The sequence below is a fragment of the Uranotaenia lowii genome, chromosome 1 (assembly GCF_029784155.1).
Source record: "Uranotaenia lowii strain MFRU-FL chromosome 1, ASM2978415v1, whole genome shotgun sequence".
NCBI classification, from domain to species: Eukaryota; Metazoa; Arthropoda; class Insecta; order Diptera; family Culicidae; genus Uranotaenia; species Uranotaenia lowii.
In genome coordinates, this window is record NC_073691.1 from 149,242,539 (window position 1) to 149,267,227 (window position 24,689).

The following is a 24,689-nucleotide window of genomic DNA, read 5'->3' on the forward strand; positions in this document are numbered from 1 at the left end:
TCCGAACTCATGATCATGATCCGAATCCGGGATTTGGATCAGGATTAGGATTGGATTGGATTAGGATCCAAAAACTGAGTCGAAGTCAAATTCCTGGATTTGCGTAATCTTGAAGTGGAGATCGGGGATCCTCGATTAAAATTAGAATCTGGCATCAGGATCCAGCATAAGCACCAGAATCTAGAATCAGGGTTCAGGATCACCGCTCAGGATGAGGGTCGTAATCCTTAACCAATATCCGGAATAGCAATCCAGATCCTTGATTAACTATCATGATCAAGTATCCAGGAACAGAGTGAGGGTCATAATGCTGGACTTTGGATTTAGATTGAGGATCCGATATATATTAAATCAGAATCGTGGATCAGGATCAGGATCTAGTACCGGGATCAGAATTGGGATCAGAATTGGGATTGGGATCAGGATATTGATTTAGTTTCGGAAAAAATAAGGATTGAGAATCGGGTACAGTGAAATTTTTATGTTGTGCACATGATTTCCAACGGTTTAAAAATCTGTTTTCTAGAAATGGTATTGAAGGATAATTTAAGATCAATCATAATAGCAGCATTCACCCTAAGTTGCTCCGCCCTCGGTCGGAATATTATCATACACTGGATTGAAATTCCGCTCGCCCAGCAAAGAATGTTGATAGTAGAACTAGTCTGAACATTCCGGCTAAGCAGCATAGATGAAAGTTTTTTCCTGAGCTGCCGGAACACATTGGCTTCCGTTACTCGCTGTTGGTTGATCGACAAAGAAACGGATTCGGAGAATAATTGGTTGCGAAAGCGACGACTTGTTTTCGCTTTTGTTGGGGCAAAGAGAACCTCATGGCTGTTGATTTTATGAGGGAACAAAATCTGTGTATTTTTAGCACTCTACCCCATAAAAGGTTTTTCCTGCATTGAATTAGATGCGAATAATTGCTGCGCTTCAAATTATTTCCTGCTCCGATGAACAGCTTTCCGTGTCAGATAAAGCGTTTGAAGCATCCGTCAAATATTTTTTTTTTCTTTTTTTAGAAGCTTTCACTTTGAGGGTTATACCTTTATCAAAATATCAGAATAACTTGGTTAGTGAATCTCTACTTTTTAAGTGCCTGTGAGCTCAAAAAGTTAGTACGTAGTTGAGCGTAGTTGTTTTGTCCTTTTGACCAGAAAAGAGTCGTGAGAAAGGACTGGGTACTGAGTGTTGGATGTCAATCTTACGTTGTCCTCGTTTATTCAGTCTGTAAAGGCTAAATCGGCGGTGCCTGTCGAATATTCGGTACATCTCTAGCAAATAGCATTTTTTGAAGCCTAATTTTACAATTTGTTGCTTTTTCTGTTTTTAAAGGATCAACATACAGATCAAGATTTAATTTATAATTAACCGTAAATGCAACGAATAAGTGTCGTTTAAAAACAACAAAATCTAAAATCAAATTATTTATTTCGAAAACGTGTGTGTGTATACTTTTCAATCAATCGAACACAAAAGTTGAGCTGTAGCTAACAAGAAAACCAAAGTTTATCATTTACAAAAAAGTAGTTATTAGACAGCTTCTGCTTTGTTATCATAAAACGTAACTCTCATCCATGGCCGTAGGAACGGGGGGGGTTTTGGGGGTTAAACCCCCCCCCCCCCATGAGGATCCAAAAAAGCATGCGAGGTATTCTACTCTTCACACCAAATTTTAAATTCAGAACCAAATTATAATAATAGAGTAAGGTGAATCAAGATTATCAATCTCGAATAAAAACTAATGCCGAGACCTCAAAAATCCATCCCACTTTTTCAAAATTTTCTTACTTGTTCATATAAATTCAGGTCTGAATATTAAATTTTAAATTAAATTAAACCCATTTCGTAGGTTCTGATTCCATAATTCCCATAACCAAAATTGTATTCCTATTTTCGTATTTCGGATTCTGTATCCTGTTTAGAATTATGGATTTTCAGTATGATAATCATAAGAAGTTAGAAATAAAAGCTGCTTTGAAATTCTGGTTCAAATTTGGTTTTGCATTTCACATCAAATTTGAATCACGCTTTTCGAGATTATATGCATTTTCACTATTTTGATAATAGTTTTCCGAATATGAAAAAAGAGAAATATTTAAATTCGAAGTTCTTAAACTTGATTCATACATAAAATTCAAACATTTAAAGCTTCAAAATGGCAATCCAAAATTAAAAAATCAGATTCAGATCATTGCAAATTAATATTTTAATGCTGATTCACAAAAATATAGATTAAACCTAAACTACAGAATATAAATTATAGATTCTTGAATGAGAGCTCAAAAACTAGGCTCATAAAATTCTGATCTGGAATTAGATTTGGAAAATCGAATTTTTTGTACATTTCAGAAATCGTATGGAAATTCGGATACAGATTCAAATTTTGCAATTTTTGAATTCAGGTTCAGAATTAAGATTCGGAATGCAGGTTAAAAATTCAGAAAAAAACCAGTTGGTAAATAAATTTTACATTCAACATAAATTATTGAGGAATTCCATAGATCATGAATTTATCACATGGCGGACTAAATACGAGATATCTCGTTTTTTCACTTGCAAAAGTGTGCTTTTTACACTTTGAAGTAAAGCTCAAATGGACTGAATTTAATTGCAATTTTTTTTTTTTGAAAAAACTGAAAACAAGATTTACCGTAACTTAAAAATGCTAAATTTGTAAAATTTAATCCAACGGTTTTTGAGATATAGAATGCTGAATTTCGGTGTTTCTCGTCATAGATTTCTTCGCGGTACTTAATGTGTTAAGATTGCTAGTCAATTCAATTTCGAGATTTCAAATTTTCAATCAAAATTATTTTCTAAGCACAGTTCAGCTGAAAATCACAAATAAAAGGTTCATTTTAAGTTATTTGTTTTATCCGAAAACCCCTAATTTCATTTTAAAAATCATCCACACGATTTTCATTATGGAATTGATTCTTCTTTATGAAAAATATTTGCTGTTAAAAAAACATTCTTACCTTATTAACATATTAAGGACGCCCAAAATTCGACATTTTATGTTTCAGAAACCAATAGTCAAAATTTTGCTAATTTCATATATTTGAGTAAGGGTCAGTGTTGTGTTAAATTTAGTAGAATGAGGTTTCATTATTAAATTTACGAACGCCAGCATCGATACGAAAAAACACTTCAATAGATAAAATCAATTTACGAACACACCGTTAGGATCAGGTTTTTCATCAAGCAAATTTGATCCGAAAATCTAATGATAATTATTTCCTACTTTTTTTTTTTAATACAAAAATTTTTAATATCAGAGTACTTAAAAATAAATAATCATATAGTCACACACCTAATTTGTTTTTTTTTTGTTTTCGTGCAGTATTGGGCAATAAATCATAGATAAAAATAAGTCACCAAAACCCCCCCCCATGAGTCGGTTCTTCCTACGGCCCTGCTCTCATCAAATTTTATATATTAAGCATATGTAATTACTTTTTTGCTCTCTCTGAAAATTGATCAGGTGAAATTTTCAAAAATCGTTGTAGAATTATTCAACCATTTCGAAAAATATTTACAACTTTGATGCATAACAACTTAAAAATATTGGAAAAATCTCCTCAATCCCATCTCGTTGATGGAATTGAAAACGCAAATTTTAATGTATCTGAATTTTCCAGATTGCTCGGCTTAAAATACGGTTTTACCGGGCCTTTTTTTATGGAATATTAACCAGTATTTAATTTTTAATTTAGAGAACCAATGCCTGGATTTTCCTGGCCTGAATACGTACAAAAAAAATGCTTGAAAGCCTACTCAATAAATAACGGCTTAAAAAAAATGAATGGATACACGAAACTCAATAACAAAATTCCAAAACTAAGAATTGAGAATTACAAATTAAAGTTTGACAGCTTTTCAAGCTCTAATCAGCATTGAAAATGAATGGAAATTTCAATTCTGAAAATCTATTTGTAAATTCAATAACAGGCTAAATATTTTTTGTCAATAACTGAATTGACATTTTCACCCCCAAGCAGTTTTTTTTTTAATTTTTGTTTTGTTTCGATTATAGATTATGGACTCGAACTCACGGACATCGGCTCAGGCAGCAACTGACTTGCCAACTGAACTATATCACAAGCCCGGTTTTTTTGATAAAGTTGTTTCTTTTGAAAAAAAGAAAATGTAAACCTTCGAGTCTTTGAACACATTAAAAATTTCAAATGCAATGCGTGCAGCCAATATTTACCAAAAGCACACAAATTTTGAGTTTCAGTAACGGACAATTTCTTTTCATTTTCAAATAAGAAATAATCACCTTTTAGCTCTAGCAATCATTGATAAATAATATACGATGTATTGAATTGCATTTTTTTATTCAATTCGACGCACAATATTGAAGAATAACAAGGGACTGCGTCGATTTTGGGTAATTTTTGAATTTCTCAAGCCCTGGGGTCTAAAAAGGTTCGTTTTGGCGCAAAACTCATCCATGATTTTTTGCAGAATTTTTCATTTACGTTTTCATGACTAAATTTGAACTTTTATGTTTGTATGGGAAAATTGAGTATTTTGTATTGAGAAATCAACATCAATTTTGTTTCTTCTGTGGAGCCTTATAAGATACAAAGTTAGGGTCTTCGATAAAGTTGTCAGTGGAAAATTTACTTATGAGAATTTATAAATTGGCACAAAAACCATTTCCTTATAAGAATTTATAAATTAGCACAAATACCATTTCCTTATAAGAATTTATAAATTGGCACAAAAACCATTCGCAGGCTCGGCTCCATAGAAGAAACAAAATTGATGTTGATTTTTCAGTACAAAATATTCAATTTTCTCATACAAAAACAAGACGTTCAAATTTACTTATGTAAAAGTAACTTATAAATTCGGCAAAAAATCATGGATGAGTTTTGAATCAAAGCAAACCTTTTAAGACCCCAGGGCTTGAGAGATTCAGAAACGACCCCAAATCGACTCAGTCTAATGGGATCAGAGATGCCAATGTGCCTGATTTTTCAGGATTTGCCTGATTTTTGAAGGCCCTGCCTGATAACCTGATAAGTCTGATTTTTTTTAAATAAGCCTGACTTTGCCTGATTTTTTGGTTTTAACAGAAAATTGAATGTTTCAAAAGGCAGAACTTTGTACACATCTGTTCAAAACTCAATAGAAATTCATTGCTGGCTCGTCCCTACACCTTAACTCAATAACTTCTAACACTTTTGGATTAAAATTTTCTATCAACGTTTGGATCAACGGTTTTGTTTGTCAGATTTTGTATATCGCATCCAGTTTTACTGATAAGGCGTTGAAAAACAGTTTTATGATGAATCAATCATTGATATCTTTTTATTATTTTTTACTTCTTTGTTGAAGACTGCAAAGCGTTTTAATTTATTCGTTGAAAAATATCTATAATGCATTTTGGTTTGAAATTTCATCGGAATTTCGTTTCAAAAGTAGGAAAAAATAAATAAAAAAATTTGCTAATTCACAGTCAAAATTATTTGCAGTCTTCAGGAATGTTGATTATTGCGTAAAAACTTATATTATGAAAGTCATGCTTTATTCTACAGATGCTATTTATTTTAGATATTGCGAAACTCTTCATAATAAGCTGAACGTTTCACGGTTAAACATATCACATTTTCACCCAACAATCAGCCAATTGCAAGATCTTCAAAATAATAAGTATGGAAACGGAATAAATCTAGCGTAACATTTCAAAAGGGCGAAACTAGCAGTTTGCTCGAAACGAGAAAAAAGCGTTTGAAATTTTGGAACACCTATTCAAATCCTTTTTAAAAAATCGATCACTTTTTGTTCAACAAAATCGAAAAATGTGCATTATATTCACTTATTGTTCGATAGTTATCAAGACCTTTAACTTTTTTCACTAAATTTCTGAGATTTTCGAGTTTCGCCCTTTTTTTGTTTTCGATTCCAGTTACGCCTGCAAGTTTCGCCCAATTGATCGGACGTTTTTGTTTTGGTTTTGAAGTTTCGCCCATTGGTCCTATACAGGCAAAAACTAATTAGGTCGTTTTGTCACACACGGTCAACTCAGTTACGCCTATTGGCCCTGCACGAACAGGAAAATCAACCTCATTTTGAATAGGCGTAACTTCACGTTCCAACGAAAATGCATCAACAGGAAGTTTCGCCCAATTGAATTTTATCAATGTTTTGAAACTTTTAAGTGATTTTAAGATGAAACCGCGTTTATTATGTAAAGCGCAACCATGTGCATCCGGAATGACCGTTATCACGATTTGTTTACATTTGGCAGTTTCGCCCTTTTGAAATGTTACACTAGAAATGATTGATTTGTGTTTCAAAGTCAGCAACTTAGGCAAATGTACTTTTCATCAAAACTAATTGAATAGAGGATCATCATCAATGAACATTTTAATAGCAATCGGAATTTTTGTTTCAAGTTTCTAAAACTGTTCTTGCATATCTTTTGCTACGAAAACTTTTAAAATCTGCCACATTTAAGCTTAATTTCGCGAGTACTACTATAAAGATTTTTTGCAAAAGGCTTTGATAAGTATCTCATATATTAAAGTTTGAATAAAACTTGTCCAAAAAGGTAGATTTACGAACAACTGCCGTATCACATATTCGAAAAACGCTATATTTCGTCAGTTAAACATGTGAAAACTGGTCAATCTTTGATAGGAAATATGAATAAAATGCATGAAATAAAAAGGGGCCCGGACATTCGGCCGAAAGATGTTAGGCCGAAGGTCGCTAGGCCTAATGGGTTAAAAAGCCGAAGGATGTTCGGCCGAATAGGACAATAGGCCGAATGGGACATTAGGTCGAAGGTTATTTGGCAGAATATTATAAGGCCGAATGGTCGCTAGGCCGAATGGTCGCTAGGCCGATTGGCCATAAGGCCGAATGGTCATTAGGCCGAATGGTCATTAGGCCGAATGGTCATTAGGCTAAATGGCTATTAGGCCGAATGGTCGTTAGGCCGAATGGTCACTAGGCCGATAAGACATATTAACGCTTGTTTGCATTTTGGGGCGAATAGTAGTTTGGCCGAATGGGCGATAGGCCGAATGTTCATAAGGCCGAATGGTCAATGGGCCGAATAGTCGTCAGGCCGAATGGATGCAAGGCCGGATTCGACCATTCGGCTTTGCGACCATTCGGCCTATCGTCCATGCGGTCCTACAACCATTCGTCCTGATGACCATTCGGCCTAACTGCCATTTGCCCCAACATGCAAACAAGCGTTGATATGTCTTATCGGCCTGGCATACATTCGGCCTAACGACCATTTTGCCTAATGACCATTCGGCCTGGTGATTATTCGGCCAAATGACCATTCGGCCTTACGATGATTCGGCCTTATGGCCATTCGGCCAAATGATCATTCGGCCTAGTGACCATTCGGCCGAACATCCTTTCGGCCTTGCGTCCTTTCAGCCTAACAGCCTTCGGCTGGTTAACCGTCGGCCGAATAACCCATTCGGCCTAGTGGCCTATTCGGCCAGATAACCCATTCGGCATAACGTTCATCGGCCAAATGACCTTCGGCCGAATGGCTTTCGGCCTCATGACTTTCGGCCGAACTTTCGGCCTCAAATAAAAAAGTATCGCGTTTAAAGGTTGAAGCGGTTGACGAGACAGTGAGCATTTAGCGAATTTAAAAGAATTATGAACGGTACTGTATATCAGCTCCATAACATTTTACAACGGTGACCAAAAAATGCACTCAGCTCGATCATTTTATGTTAGCCTGATTTTCCCTAATTTTTATTTTCAAGCTCTCTGAATTTTTGGAAAAAAGGTTGGCAACACTGAATGGGACATAAAATGAGATTTTTGAATTTTCCAGATGCATAAAATATTGAAGAGACGTTCGCTTGATGGCATGAATTTTTAAAATTCTAGAAGTTGCTAAAAGCAGAGATTTTGAAGATTAAAATTTTTGACTACATAAATTTTAATTGAATTTAACCTGGGGAAAATCATAAAAAAGCTTGACAATTAAAAAAAAACCCTTTACTTTGTTATTTTAAAAGCATTTCTTCGCCGAAGAAATTATTAATATGTTCAAATTGTAAAAATGTTCAAATCTTTCACATGAACATACAAAGTATTCATTTGAAGGGTGATACGGTTAAAATTTGGTCAAGGGAAGACGCGTGTAAATCGGCGAAATCGTTTATTTAAAAAATCAAATTAAATTTCTTTTTCAAGTTTAATTCGTAAAAAATTCAGGAAAAATATTCAGTTAGGCTTCCGCTTTTCCAAATCCGAATTGCCGGGCTTTACGCTTAACTCCTGCCATCAGATTTTGTACAGCCACCTTGTCCATCTTCTTCGCCGCAGAAAGCCAGTTTGCCTTGAACTGCTGCTCGTCCTCGTCCTTTTTGGTCGTCTTTAGGTTCCGCTTGACAATAGCCCAGTATTTCTCAATTGGGTGGAGCTCTGGCGTGTTGGGAGGGTTCTTGTCCTTGGGAACCACCTGCACGTTGTTGATGGCGTACCACTCCATGGCCTTTTTACCGTAATGGCAAGATGCCAAATCCGACCAAAGCAGTACGGAACAACCGTGTTTCTTCAGGAAAGGCAGCAGACGTTTATTCAAACACTCTTTCATGTAAATTTCTTGGTTGACAGTCCCGGAAGCTATGAAAATGCTGCTTTTCAAGCCACAGGTACAGATGGCTTGCCAAACCAAATATTTCTTCGCGAACTTTGACAGTTTCATGTGCCTGAAAATATTTGCTACCTTTCCCCTTTTTTTTGCCGTATAAAACTCTTGTCCCGGAAGCTGCTTGTAGTCGGCTTTGACGTAAGTTTCGTCGTCCATTACCACGCAGTCAAACTTCGTCAGCATCGTCGTGTACAGCTCGTTTTTTGGCTCGACGCACGATTGTAGACGATACATCCAGCTTATTTGCGGCATCTCGGAGAGGGAGGTTTTGCTTGGAACTACCGGCAACTCTCTTTGTCGTCTCAGCGGCTTCCGGTTTTCGATTTCCCCCCGATCCGGATTTCCTGGCTGTCGACAAACGTTCCCCAAACACTTTAATTACATTTGTAACGGTTGATTTCGCAACTTTTAGCGATTTTGCCTGCTTTGCGTGCGAGCAGCTCTTCTTCCTTGGACGGCAGTTTGACACCTGAATAGTGAATTCCAAAATCAAAATAGGAGCAACATTCTACACACACACACGCACACCTTCAAAATGAGGGGTGTTCAGGTTTTTTAAATGCAAAATTGAAAGAAATACGTCAAGTTGATATTGACCAATTTTGACCGTATCATCCTTTAAGCTTTATATGCATTTGAAATTTTTTTGACTCGATATTTGCCAACGTATTAAAAATGATATACGAGCATACCAAGTTAGGAGAGTTGACGATCCAGAAGAAAATCCATGTACTTAATGGTAATCAGTAACAGATTGAAAAGAGAATTCTAAGAGTTAGAAGAACTCAAAAGGTTGCCTACCACTGCCCTAGGGTTATCGCCCCATTTTAGGACGTAAAAGGTATCCGTTAGTATGTTATGAATCAACTCAAATTAAGATGCAAGCAAATAGATGTTTTCCTAGCATGATTCTCAACTGAGAAGCTGTTGAAAGTCCAAATGGTGTAATGCCCTCAAAGAGATTTGAATGAAATTGATTCTCATCTCAGGCGAAATGCAAACTACAAAAAAATATCCGTCTCATGAAGTTTTGCAACTCTGAAATAAGAGCGGGTGGCCGAAAGTAGAAAATACAAAAATTCACACTAATACACACAAATGCACAGACATCGTCATAACTCGTCGAGCTGATTCGATAAAAGTATGTATATCTAAGACCCAGATTTAATTAATTGATCTCACAAATGGATCGATAACTATACCTTTCCGAAAGAAAGGCAAAAAGGTGTTCATATTGTTGCTTCAAAATGCGGCTTCTTTAACAGTTAGTTCTCAAGGCTCTAGTACACTTCAGGTAATCCTGCAGTCCTGCACACCACAAGGCAGTTCATTATGCATGGGCTCATCTTGGACTGGCAGCAGCCCTAATGTCTACAGTTTATCAATCTCACGCGTAAGTCTATAATTGAAACACGATAAGCTTAATTTGATGTCATTCATCTCGAACGCTGTCAGCTCGAAAGAAAGCTCCATGGGGTTCTTAAGATTGGCCACACGTTAATGTACTTAGAGTTGCAGTCGATAGGCCCACACACAAGCCTGGCAACAACCCACAAGCTCAAGGCTCGTTTTACCCTCCATCCCCTGCCCTGTTTAGCAAACGTGGCATGGAAAGATGCGACTTTATGCAGCTGGACGTTTCCTCAGTTGTATACGTATCATATTTCTCGCATCGAAAGCTTGATGTCTTAAGCCGCAAACCGCAAACCGTTGCCGGTTCACTGTCGGACTGTCTCGGACATTGGTCTGCGAAGTATTTCAACATCAAACGGTCGGGTTGTGTGTCCGGATGAAGATGTTTAGCTCCGCATTTGAAGACGCGTTTCAAGATTAGAAAATTGATTAAGCGCTCCTCATTTGCATAAATTTGCACCTCGTATTCGATCGGAGATGAAACAAAACCGAAAGTGAGATAACTTTATGTGCTATGTTGGGAATGGTAATGGTTGAACAAAAGGTTTAACGATTGATCAAAATTTAATGACCACAATTCAAATTGGGTTTTATTCAGGATAATTTATAGAGTCTATCCTTAAGAATTAATAAATGTCGATATTTTTTTTCTGCAGCTGTTTTGCTTACTGCTTTCCATTTATTTCTGCATCTCAATAAATTTAAATGGATTTCATAATCAGATCCTCTAAGCAATAGTCTAATTTTACTTTTATCAAGCTTTGGAGGATTTTTGCCAAACTCCTGTACAAATTCTAGAAGTAAAAATTTAAAGTAATTTTTTTTTCGAAGTGATTCAACTTTTTGTACAAGGGAATACCCCTCCACGCTTTTGTTTTTTTCTCTGTTTCATTTTACAGCACTGACTTCCGTGATTAATTTTTAGTCATTTTTTTCTTGTTTATTTTCTCCTCACCATGGCATCCCCATGAGTCATCGTTGTTGTTGATGAAATCTTACTCATAATCTCATCAACGATTTGGGGCTGGCAGACATTCCTAGAAGTCGCTAATCGTCGCGTTTTTTCTTTCATTCCGTCACCCAGCTAGGTATGGCTTCCATTCAATTTGAAAACCTTTTCGGGGAGCAGGGAAAAAGAAACTCGCGAAAAGCTACGAGTCTACCATGTTTCGTATTTTCCCTGCTGAAATGACACAACCATGAAAAGTCGCTCCATAGCTGTTGGCAGTTTTCGTTAAAAATATATGAAGGCATCGGGAAAAATGCGTAAAAATTCCTCTGCCAGTTTGAAGAAAATTGATTGAAATGTATGTATGTATAAGTCTTCTGACTCCGCACGAAATTGAACGTTGAACTTTTCTCTCCATGGCATCCTTTGGTTATGAAGGGTTTTTTTTCACCCATTTATACCTATTTACAAACATATGTCTGGGCACGTGTTTTTCGCTGTCATTTGATGAGTTTTCAACAACTTTTTTTTAGTTTTAAAAAAATGTTCGTGTTCATTTTTAAAACTGGAGGTAAATAAAAAATAAAACAGAGAGAAAAAAAATTACTGGTTGTTAGGTGTTGCGTGTGGACTGTATGCGGAGTGTGAGCGCTTGGCAAAACTACCACTGGTGTGGCACATTTGTCCGCCCCCCTCGTGGGATTGGACCTCAAAGGGACAACCAAGCATGATTGTCCCACCAGTGGAGGCAGGTTGTCAGAACGCTGCCTGGGGGCCAAGGCTCGGGGGGATCTCGGTCGCCTAGTTGACCGAGATCCAAACTCTTTCGAAGTAGGCTCTGAAAAGAGCCGATTGGTTGTGGAATCGGAGCAAGAGCAGGAGCGAAGCAAAAGAGAACTCGAATGTTTTACTGCTGCCGATGATTCATCTTTATTTCTCTTGAAACTATTCACACTTAACTATCACTTATTCTTTTTCTTCTTCTTGCTCGGCGAACAACGCTGGCTGCTGCTTCCTTCCGGTGGCCTCGATGCAGCCCACTGCTGGCTGACTCTCTTCTTGAGCCGCTCTCGGTTCTCTCTTAATGGTGTTGCTCGCTCGACGGTTGGATTAAAACTCACCCGACTGGACTTGACTTGAAAATGTACATTTATTTCAGATTTTTGTTACGAGTTTACATATTTGTTTTTAAGTGACACAGGGTAGCCTTTTCATCTTGAGTGCTATGAGTTTTAGTAATTTATTTTGATGATTCTGATTCTATCAGATTTATGTCGTTTTTATCACTTTCGTGAAATGGAAAAGTTGGAAAAATTTAAAAATAACCTACTTATAACTACTGTACAACCTAAAGCTACTATTTACAACCTACACTACTATTTACATTGAATCTTCAAGATATAAAGTGTTTATCAAGGTATACTCAGATATATTGCATTTATCTTCAAATTTGTTTCTTATTTCATTTATGATTAGGTCTAATTTTTGCACTCCCGCTTCTTCGTGTAGGTCGGAAATTCTCGTACAGAATGGACGATCTAGAATCATCCGTAGGATTCGGTTTTGGACCACTTGAAGTTTGTTTTTATGTGTTTGAGCACACGATCCCCACACCGGAGCTGCGTAGAAGACTGCAGGTGATATTATTTGCTTGAAAACGGCCAGTTTATTAACTTTTGATAGACGGGACTTTCGATTAATCAGTGGATATAAGCACCTGATCAGCGACTGACATTTTACTAAGGTTCTTTCAACGTGTGATCTGAAGAGAAGTTTTTCGTCGAAAATTAGTCCCAAATAGACGACTTCGGCAGACCAATCAACCCTTGTGCCGTCCATGATCACTTTACAAGTGGGTGGTGGTTTGAGTTTAGGTGATTTTCTGTGGAGGAACATGATTGCTTGAGTCTTCGAGGGGTTTATTTTTATTTTCCACGTACTGGCGTAATTTGCAAGGGTGTTTAAAGATCGTTGTAGCTTGTTGGTGATTTCACGAGGCTTCCTTCCTTTAACTGCTATAGCGGTATCATCTGCAAACAGGTATAACGTGCAGCCGTTCCCCAGGGGTGGAATATCAGAGGTATAGATGATGTAAAGTAAAGGGCCTAGTAGACTACCTTGCGGAACACTTGCCGGTATAGAGATGCTGTCTGATAGGGAACTGTTCAAAGATACTCTAAACGACCTTTGCTGAAGGTAGTTCCTGGTGATTTTGATAAGATAAGTTGGGAAATTTAATGAGCTCAGTGTGTGTATCAGTCCTTCGTGCCAAACATTGTCAAACGCCCTTTCAACATCTAAGAAAGCCATTGCTGTTGATTTCGATACTGTTCGATTCTTTCTGATGTTGTTCATCACCCGGACTAATTGATGAGAGGTGGAATGCCCTTTTCTGAAACCAAACTGCTCAGGTAAGATGATATTTTGTTCCTCCACGAAGTTTAGTAAACAATTTAGTAGCAGTTTTTCAAAGACCTTGCTCAGCGAGGAAAGAAAACTGATTGGCCTGTAACTTGAAGGTAAAGTTGGATCTTTCCCAGGTTTGCGGATGGGAATGATTTTGGCTATTTTCCAGAGTCTTGGGAAGTAGTGTAGTTCTAGGCATCTATTGAAGATATTGCTAAGCAGTTGGTACACTTTGTTGCTGAGCTTTTTTAGGATAAGGTTGAAAATACCATCGACCCTGGTGCTTTCATGTTTTTGGTAAATTTTAGCACTGATCAGACTTGGTCAGCAGTGACTCTGTTTGATAAGGGGACGACACAAGGGAAGGCATCTAAGTTGTGGACGCTTTGTGTAATCTGACCTTCCATTGGACTTTGGACGTTAGAACCAAGCAAGTGGGATGAAAGAATATGACCGGCTATGGCATTTGCTTTCTCATGAGGTGTGACAAGAATTGAGTCGTCCACTGTGAGAGGAGGGATTGGTTTGGGATGAGACTTTAGTACTTTAGCTATCTTCCAAAAGGGCTGGGAGCGGTCATCTAAGTTACGCACAACACGTTCAAAATTTTTGTTTCGGAGTAGGGTCATCCGAGAAGCAATCTGCTTATTTAAATCAGTTGTTTGTTGTTTGAGACTCAAATCCCCGGTTCTTTGAAACTGGCGTCTACGCACATTTCTTAATCTGATGAGCAGCTGGGCGTGGGAATCAATGGCTACAAACTTACCCCTCACAGGAACACGCCGTACCAGAGCCTCGTCAGCCACGGATATGGCTCGTTGAAGTCCCTCGATTGCTTGGTCGATGTCTTCTACGGTGTCCAGCAGTGGGTTTTCGTCGATGTTTCGGTCCACCATACGACTGAAATGGGCCCAGTTCACATGGTGGTAATCCTTACGTTGGCATCTCGGAGGTGGAACCACGTTGAAGTCGACTTCAGCCACCACCGCACAGTGGTCCAAAAGGGCCTGAAATGGAACATTTTTCCTGGTGACTTTGTCTTTCATTTTAGCTATTAGATGTCTTCAGAACATTTACTAGTAAGATTGTTTCCCATAACGTGAAAGTATCAAAAATAAGTCACAGCCTACTGCGATAAAAATAAAAACACTAACTTTTTTGTTTGAAGAGATAAATTCCAAATTTGTTCTACAAAGTTGTAGATATCATCAAAATATGAAACTTTGCTGAAATAATAAGAGCATTATCTCTATTCAGTGCAGAGTTATAAAGCTTTTAGTTCAAAACATACTTAAAATTTGTTTTTGTACTTAACTATTGTAAATTTTGAACTTAGATAAATATGATATTCACAACATTCATTGCGATACTCAATACGCACATTTTGCACTAGATCTTAAGTCTATACGAGCTTGTCTTCCGAAGTTATCGCAATTTCAAGTTTTATTTTTGCTTAAATTCACGAATTTCTAGGGTAAAATGGGGCAAGTGGATCCAAAAACTAAATACCACATCTTGAAGTATAATTCAAGTACTACAAACGTAGTCAAAAACCACTTGTCTCCACGCGCCCGTTTTTGAGTACGGTCGGCATAAATTTGTTGAATTCTTAGATTTTAACGAGTAAATAGAGATTGTTTGTAATAATTCTGTCATATCTTCTCAAGGAATGAACTATCTGTTTTGATGTCTTCAAATGAAAGTTGCAACAACAAACGAGCTATTGAATGGTATTTTTTAGAGAATTTTTGATGATACCGTTTGTACCTTTGAACAATTTTTAAAGGGTTTTTACGGTTTTAACTGGAAATGCTTCTTGTTAATTTTTTTTTAAATATTAAATTTGAAAAGGTGATAAAATTTCAATGCGTTTTGATGTGCTATTTGATGAATTCAGTTGAAAACTGATAAAGTTATGTGCATTTTAGGCATGTTTTCATTTCAACGATGACAATAAAACTCTATTTTCTCGTTAAAATCTAAGAATTCAACAAATTTATGCCGACCGTACTCAAAAACGGGCGCGTGGAGACAAGTGGTTTTTTGCTAAGTTTGTAGTACTTGAATTATACTTCAAGATGTGGTATTTAGTTTTTGGATCCACTTGCCCCATTTTACCCTAGAAATTCGTGAATTTTAGCAAAAATAAAACTTGAAATTGCGATAACTTTGGAAGACAAGGTTGTAGAGACTTAAGATCTAGTGCAAAATGTGCGTATTGAGTATCGCAATAAATGTTGTGAACATTATATTTATGTAAGTTCAAAATTTACAATAGTTAAGTACAAAAAACAAATTTTAAGTATGTTTTGAACTAAAAGCTTTATAACTCTGCACTGAATAGAGATAAAGCTCTTGTTATTTGAGCAAAGTTTCATATTTTGATGATATCTACAACTTTGTAGAACAAATTTGGTCTCTATCTCTTCAAACAAAAAAGTTAGTGTCTTTATTTTTATCGTAGTAGGCTGTGACTTATTTTCGATACTTTCACGTTATGGGAAACAATCTTACTAGTAAATGTTCTGAAGACATCTAATAGCTAAAATGAAAGACAAAGTCACCAGGAAAAAAGTTCCATTTCAGGCCCTTTTGGACCACTGTGCACCGGTTGGTGATCGGAGCTTAGGTCGTTGTACGCTACCGGCTTGGTAACGCTGATGTTTGTCAAGAAGAAGTCCAGCGTGGAAGGATTTCCCGCTGGAGAGATGAAAGTGGGCTCGTCTGGGAACTGCACCGTGTACAGTCCGTGCTGGGAGTGGTCAAACAGCAAGCGCCCGTTTTGGTTCTGTTGATAATTGCGCCATGCTGCATGGCGAGCGTTCAGATCGCCACCCACGACGAACCGGGAACTGTTGCGAGTGATGGCCGTCAGGTCACGCTTGAATTTGGCCGCTAGGTCGTTGCTGGCTGTACACTGTCGGGGACAGTACACAGCGATGGCTTGGATGTTTCCAGATGATGTTTGAACTTCGACACCAAGGGACTCTATCACAGAAGAGCGGAAGTGTGGCAGGATAAGGTACCGGATGCCCTTTCTCACGATGATCGCAACACCACCCCCCCTGGAGCTGGTGCGATCAAATCGGATGATGTTGTGGTCTGGCAACCAGAAGCTGTCGCCTGATTTTAGGTGGGTTTCCGTCAAGAGGCCCACATCGATGCTGTGCTTGCGGAGGAAATCAGCAAGCTCGATTGCTTTCGCTCTGATGGAGCGAGCCTTCCAGGTCAAGATGATTAATGGTTTAGCAGCCATACTGGATGATGAATTTGCCGAGCTCTTGGATTTGCTCCGGTTTGCTGCGACACTTGCGTAAAGTGCCGGACATATTGACGAAGATTTCCATCAGTTCATCCGCAGAGAACAGATCGGAGTTGTTGTTTGGGGGAGTTGGTTGCCATCGGAAGCCAGGGGGGGGGGGTGATGATTGGCCAACAGAAGGGTTGATTGGTGGTTTGGGGTCCAGACCGCGGGTCTGAAGGGCAGGAAAATTAGCATCAGTGAACGCTGGGGGGGCTCGTTTTTTGTTTCGACCAGGCTGATGGTTGGTTGATGCTTGTTTTCGGATCTGTTTGAATTCTTCGCGTTTGGGGCATTGGCGATCCGAACCTTGATGCGCACCTCCGCAATTGACGCATGTGAACACCGCTGCTTCCGCCACCGGACAGGTAGATGTTAGATGATTTTGGGCACAGATGCTGCACCTCGGAGCGATGTTACAGTTACGAGTGCCATGACCAAAGACCAGGCACCGTTGGCACTGTGTGACGTCACGATGACCACCACGGTACGGCTCCCACCGGACGATGATGGAGAAGAGTGAGCGGACAGCTTGTAAAGCGTTGAGCGTGACTGTCCCCTTCTGGAAGTGGACCAGGAAAAGACAATCCGGGTGTTTTCTGGTGCCTTCATTTTTCCGCGTAATGCGGAAAACCCTAGTGGGAACCAACTTGTAACGATTTGTGATTTCGGCCGCAATCACTTCGGTTTTGATGTTGGGGAGCCCACGGATAACCACCTTGAATGGTTTTTCGCCAGGGATGTCGTGGGTGAAGAACTCCATATTGGAATCCTTGAGAATTTTCGTGACCCGAACGAAATCGTCCTTAACATAAAGCACAACTTTTATGCCAATCGACGTCAGCTTGTACTCGGCGTGGGCGTTCACTGATGCTAAGGTGCTGACCAGTTTGTTGAGGGGGACATCCTTCACCACCAGCGGCGGGAGCTTCATTTTGGTTGGAGTAGGCGGGTTTCCGGCAGGCCTGGGAACTGGAGAGCGCGGCTGCGCCACGCTGGGAGTGTAGTGGGAAACTGATGCACTGGTTTCACTAGCGGAATCCATGCTCTCCGATCCACGTGATGTACGGTCGCTTCTCGAGCGAGCAAGGCTTGGGGGACATTTTCGTTTCGGAGAGCCTTCGCTCTGCAATGACGCGTGACCCGAGGACTGCTTGCCGCTATCAGGGTCGGACCGCTTTTTCCTCTTACTGTTCTTCCCTTTGCCCATCTCGGGTGGGCGAGGGAACGCAACTTTATTTCAGGTTTGGTAGAAAAACCGCAATGAATTATGCCTCTTGAAGCACGAAATAATGTTCTGAAAAGAACAACTCTTTCTTATTTCGGCTCCAGCAAGCAATTAAAACGCGACGACAAGTTTAAGTGGACTGAACTGCTCAACAGTCGAGCGAGGAATCATCCTCACCCGACTGGAGCGCGACCGCTTGTTTTTATAGCGCTTGCTACTCGGGCGTCGCGCATCGGATTTTCTCCCCTTTGGCTGTTTCTCCGGTTCTTCAGTCCGCTGGGTGGACTGAACAGTTAGGAAAGTTTGGAAATCGGTTACCCTGGTTAAGAAGTGATTGATTCAGATAATAGTGTCCGGTTTTCTGAGAAATTTATTCCCCAGAATCATGAAACCTCTCACCTAGTCCCAGAGAAATCACAAATACACATACAAATATAATTACGAATACCTACTCAGTCTTGCTAATTGCTAGTAAAAAAACGCTTATTAAATCGCTTATGAAACCTCTAAGTGCGGGCCCGCGGGATTTTTTGTGGCCCGCGGGTTTTTTTTGTGGCCCGCGAAGCTCTTTTTTGAAATTTCAATGTTCTCAGAATTGAATGCTTTTCTTGGTTTATATCATTTGGGAAAAAATGTACCTAAATCATCATAAACTTCATTTAAAATGAAAGTTTATCTCCTCGATTTGATATAATGAAGTTCTATAAAAAGGCTACCCCTACTAAATAAAGCTAGCTAGCTATAATAAATGGTCAATTATAATTCCAATAAAAAATTAAAATCCCCAAATTGTACAATATTTGACACATTCACAGGGGAACAGCATGTTTGCTGTTTATGTTTTAATAACTGATTTGCTATTCGTTTCAGAGACATTAAATAAATAAATCTTACAATTTTCAGAACTTAGAATTGATAAGATTATAACTATTTTTAACATCATTTAAGAAAGTCTTTGAGTATCATTATTTTTGGCGATTTTAATTCAACAAATTGAGTATTATAATTACAAATCTCCTCGTGTAAAGAGTTTGAGTATGGAGATAAAAGTGGTCTATCTGGTTCGAAAAGAATGTATTTGGATTGAAATTGTGAAAAGTGAACTTTGGTTATTGGTGAAGAGGGAAAGCTAGAAAGGAAAGAAGAGCTCAGTGGAAAACCCGGCTTGATTCGATTTTTAAATGTAGTGAGAATCGACCGTGTGAAAAGTAGTGTGGGCAAACGGCGATTCGAAAAATTGTGGGAGAGAGTAAGAGAGAAGTGAAAAAGAAAAGAGCTCCTAAAGGGTTTTGAGCGAGCCTGCGGATAGCGAGCGACCGCGTGAAGAAACGTGTAAAGATATCTGCCCCCGGAGAGGAAGTATGGTGGAAAATACTAATAGGTTTGGATGAATAGTGAAGAGGGGAAAAGTGCCAAACGAGGGAAATAGATTCAATGGGTTTGATAAGTTTGATCAGTCAATTCAAGCAAAACAACTTGGGCTACTTTTGCTATGAGTATTATAGGAAAAAGTATACATAGGAAAATAAAAGGTTATAAGGTAAGGTAAGTAGAGTGGTGGCAGCAAGGTAAGATGTCTTGAAAATTCCATTTTTTTTTATAAATATAACTGTATTATGTAGAATGATCAATCACTTGCCAACTACCCAGGTATATACACGGATGCCGGAATACCTGATGAAAATTATTAAAAATTGATTTTTTTTGTAAATTTTTGAATGGTTGTGGAAGTGATTGAAACATTCATTCAAAATAAACAGCAACATTGACACGAAGTACACACAGCCACAACAGAAAACACGAAGCCATGGTGCCGGGTATGGAAAATTCTGCATTAGAGATATGCTGAATTGTAATACGAAGAATGCAGAGGTGTTCATACTTTGGTAAAACTGCGGTGAATCCGTGCACCCATGGTGGATTACCAACATACAACAACATACATTTAAGAAAGTCTTTGAGTATTTGATTTTGAAGATATTTTGCTGAAAAAATATCAGAGATTCAAATTGGTTTAAATCAATTTTTAAAATTTTGTTAAATTTACCGTATTTTTGCCGGATTGGGATAAATTGACTTAAAAAAAATTACTCTAACTTTTTATCTCAGATTACAAAATTATACATGCACATTATTATGCACCTCGGAAAAATTTTAATTTTGTTGCTTTGTGTTATCTGTACTTTCCCTTACATATTTGGTAATTATTTCCGATTGTTTTTGGTTATTTTATACCATTCGTTTTTTTAAGTGGTTGTTTGAGCGTTGTGAGCTTTCGAGGAAGAGTCCCTTTAACTTTGGGGAGTTTGGAGGGCGTCAGGAAAAATCATATCAAACTTTAAAAATTACCCGAACCCCATTCACGTCATATTCAAAATTTGATTTTAATAGTTTCTTCAACTATTCGTTAAGAAAATTTTGATTTAAAATCATCGAATATCCAAAATTTCTAGACGGAATCCGGACCAAAATAGGTTCGTTTTATGAATCCAAATTTGTTATTGCTGCCATATATACCCCCCTTGCGTTACCTTGAAGAATCTGGATTGGTTTACCGATGCATTTCATCTAACAAATTTATGACACATAAAAAAACTATGATTGCTGTGGCGGTAGAGAATTCGTATAACACTCTTCTTTAGCAGTTCAGTTCAGTGCAGCTTTAAGCTAGAATTTAATTAAAAGTTAACATAGGGGTCGAATAGTTTAGGCATACCTTCTTACAAAATTTAGTGTTTATCCTTTTCTATGAATTCTCTAACGTGTCACAAGTTAACCTCAAACTCTTTCCTGTAAATTAGTATGCATGTGGAAAATGGTTAATATCGATCTTAAGTTTAAATTCAACTTTAAATTCCTCACCTTATCCACTTTTCGTGCACAAACTAGGATATAATATACTGTGGGTAACAATTTAAATAATCTTCAAAATAATCTGATTCGCAACTCTATCCGAGAACACGCTATCTACCTTCCAGAGTACTATACTTAGATGACACTATTCTGTTTACTTCGTATGACGTTTTTCCGACCGAGGGAATGGACGGTACTCTCACTCGTTCGTCACGGGTTACCGCAACAATTGCTATGATTGAAACCGCGGTGGAACGTAGCGAAACTAGACGACGCGTCGCGTCAATTCGGCCGAGAAAAACTGACCGAATTCAAACCAAATGTGGACGGATCTGAACTGTCAGGTCTTATCTTCGACGCTGCTTTTAGCAGCAGGGAAATGGTCCGGAAAATCGGACGAAAATCGGATGTTTTTTAACTGGCAAGCTTTCTTTTGACAGTATTCGGTCCGATGGTCAGACGCAAAATTGACTCAACAAAAGGACTGTTGCCGAATTCGAGAAATATCCTATTATCCTTTCCTTTTTTTTGTTGGAAACTAGAACAGTTTAATTTAGCAAAATGAAGATTTTCATATGAATTAAAATAAACCATCAAGTTTTTTGTAATAATAGGAAGCTCTTCAAAATTTTGTGTCACGTTGCGCCACGTGTCATAACGTGTCAGTTAGCAAAGCTACAATTTGCAGATCATGGGTCCTTTAGGAGCAAGAAATAAATATTATAGTCATTAATTTGTTTCGTTGGCCACTTCTGGCGATGGCGTTCCGGATTAAACGAGGCAACAGCAGTGGAAGGATCCACTAGATCCACTAGAAAGGATGGGAAAAATTGAAAAATTAACAGTATTAGTTTCCATTGGAGGCCGTTCAAATATTCCTTAACGCAATTTCCCATAATTTTCAATACACCGCTCCCCTCCCCAACCCTTCCGTGAAACGTAACAAGCTATTATCCCCTTCCCTCACACCCCTCAACACCCCTAAAGCGTTACGTAATATTTGAATGGTCCCTTGAATTGTTTTGGATTGGCTCAGTTTACGAGCATTGTCAGGATAAAACTAAGTGTGAGTTTCCATTTTTTTTTAATGATTTTTGGGAATAGTTAGTTTTACCAATTTTGAGCAAGGGAACAGAAGGGAAATTTTACAACTAATCTTTGCGATCACCTCATTGAAACAAAATATTCAATGGTGTTATCATTCCCAGGAAGGAAGGACTAGTTGAGTGCATTATCCCAAAATGATCACCATCACGTTCCGGCCACTCATCGTCATCATCATCTTCATCATCATCATCATCATCATTTGCAAAGACTATCCCCATGGGCGCTTGTCTGAGAAGGTCACAAAATAATCCTATCGTCTCCACTGACAAACAACATCGCCCGGTTGATCCGTATCAGAGTGTTATTTTCCAAGTAAATAATCTTCAACTGTTATAAATGTTATACCCCGGAGAAAAGTATGGAAGATTATAGTTTTCGCTAGCCAAGGCAGAGAGAGAGAGAGAGAGGGAGTAGCACCAAAGTTGCAACTGTATCTGGAGGGGATAAATTATATTAAATCAGATTATTTATAATTGTATGTTATCATTTCTCGGCAGACGCGTTAAGGTAGGCTGTCTAGAGGTTGGCTCGAATGGTTTTGGAAGGATTTTCAAAAGTCGCAAACGTTCTACATCCTGAAAAATTTGGCACATTGGCATCTCTGCTTATTAGTGTAAAGAAGCACTGAAGCATCTGAGAGCAAATCGTTCCAAATGAGCGCTCTACTGGAGTGAGTACACTCATTTTGATAAGCAACTGAATGAATGCCCAGATTGCTCGGTTCTCTCACAAATTGATAGAGCATGCACACAATTGAGAAAAAAGACACCAGTATAAGAATAAAAAGTACACTCGTAGAGTTTTATCGCAGTTTACCCGGGTGTTTTTTTTTCCATTTCCGACTTAATTTTTTTTTCAATTGGAGCAGTCAGCGTCTGAGTCAAAACGCGTCTGAAGAGAAACTGTTTAACTAATTTATTTTAAATTTGTAATTTAATAATTCGTATCGTGTTCGTGTGGTTTTCTGGGGGCGTGTCCTAGCATCTATAACAGATTATTTCGTGGAACTCACCCGAAAAACGAAGATCGCGTGTTCCTCTCTTTCGATCAGATGTTGCAAAATCGCCACAAACAGCGTTACGATTCTACTGACGAGTTGATCTGCCTCTTTGCCGATTAATGTTTACTGGGTAGATTTATAAACGCTTTTAATCGGGCCATACATTATACCAAATGCGGAGACATTCTATCGCTGCGAATAGGACTTTCATCGTGTATTCCAGCAAACATGAAATCGTATCAGAAATGCTAACTTAAGTCGTTTACAATAGTGTTGCGAATCGCAATTCCAACTGCTTAGTGAAAAGATCGTATAAATGTTGTCTGAAGTCAGTTTAAATTGGATATGATAGAAAGTCCGCCATGTTTGTAAATTTTGAAATGATTTTGCTCTCGCGCGGGCGTCAAGTGAGGAAATCATCGTCATCCAAACGACTAAAACTCATATGGGAATATTTGAGCAATGAGAGATCTGGAAAATATTGTCGCTGGCAACGATTTGAAGGCTATGAGAGCAAAATTTTGCGCTCTCTTGCATTCTTCCGATAGGTACGAATTCGTCGCTTTAGAAAGAAATGAAATTTATGTATGTACATATTGTCTCCACTTTGGTAGCTAAATGCTGTTTTTTTTTAACTTTCATACGATCATTTCATAATATACATGGAACGTACACACTTAATCTTTTCTCCTGTGGTCGGGAAGATTTCGTCCTGTATTTTCAACAGCTGAAATTACAGGACTATTTCAGGACAGCAAAACAGCTCAGGAAAACACCTGTCAAATTGTCCTGTAGGCTCGCAACGGCTCTCTCCTGTGATTTGCAGATCGTTTTCGGACTATCCTGTAGGTTCAGGTTTGTTTTCTTTCGATGTTTACATTGAAATAGGAATTGAATTATGCAGAGAATTAAAAAATATAATATTTTCAAAATCAATAAACTTTTATTATTCTTTATGAGAAGCAGTATAATATTAGAAAAAGTTTTATTCATAAAATAACGACGCCGGTGCTGGTCTCATTGGCACGTTCATAAGAATTCATATATTTCGCCTGCAAACAAAGAATGAAAAAATGTCAATTCTCAGTCATTTAGGGTTAATTTTGAAAAACTTACCAGCTCAACCATATGTTTGACGGTGAAAAATTGGGCTGCGAGTTGAACGTCGAAGATCCATTCGCCGGGCAGTTGATTTTGTGGTTTATAACTGCGCCGGAGGATCCTCCGGGGAGAACTGTTCCTCCAGCACTGTTTCCAGAAACTCCGCTTTTTCGAGTAGAGGCCTAAACACATGACGCACGTTGTATTTAGAAGAAATGAATCATTGTTAGATGTACAGAAATATTTTAAATTCAAGTCACATACTTCCACTTCCACGATGAAACCGACAGCGAGCAAATGAAAGCGCAACAAAAACACATTTCGAAACCACAACTGTTATTTTAGCAACGTCGTGAGATACAGGAGATTTCTATTCTGATTTTTTTCGTTTTCCAGAACCCTCGAAAGGAAATCCTTTCGAATTTCTGGATTCAGGGTTTGTCACGTGATTCGATTAGCTATCAACCCGTGGCGCAGGAAAATGCTTGTTTTTGACAGTTCCAAGTGTCATTTTGAGCTGTTTTCCTGAAATTCAGAGAATCATGGTCCCGAGTGGAATAATTGCAATCTTAGTGTGTATATCAAAACAGCATGAGAATATAGCTACCAAAATGTTCGCTGGATGTCATTGCTACAATGAAAACGCAATAGTGTTTTGTGAACTTGATGAAGATT

The 24,689-nt window shown here is 38.3% G+C and overlaps 1 protein-coding gene and 1 long non-coding RNA gene across 2 annotated transcripts in view; both read right to left on the reverse strand.

Moving 5' to 3' along the window:
• Nucleotides 1-24,689, reverse strand: part of LOC129740476 (probable serine/threonine-protein kinase DDB_G0282963) — a 491,691-nt gene that overhangs the window by 22,297 nt on the left and 444,705 nt on the right. The window lies entirely within an intron of this gene.
• Nucleotides 23,837-24,402, reverse strand: LOC129740480 (uncharacterized). Its single transcript, XR_008736258.1, has 2 exons — nucleotides 24,030-24,402; nucleotides 23,837-23,965 (listed from the first exon to the last, which is right to left on the reverse strand). It is a non-coding gene; the product is annotated as an uncharacterized LOC129740480 (long non-coding RNA).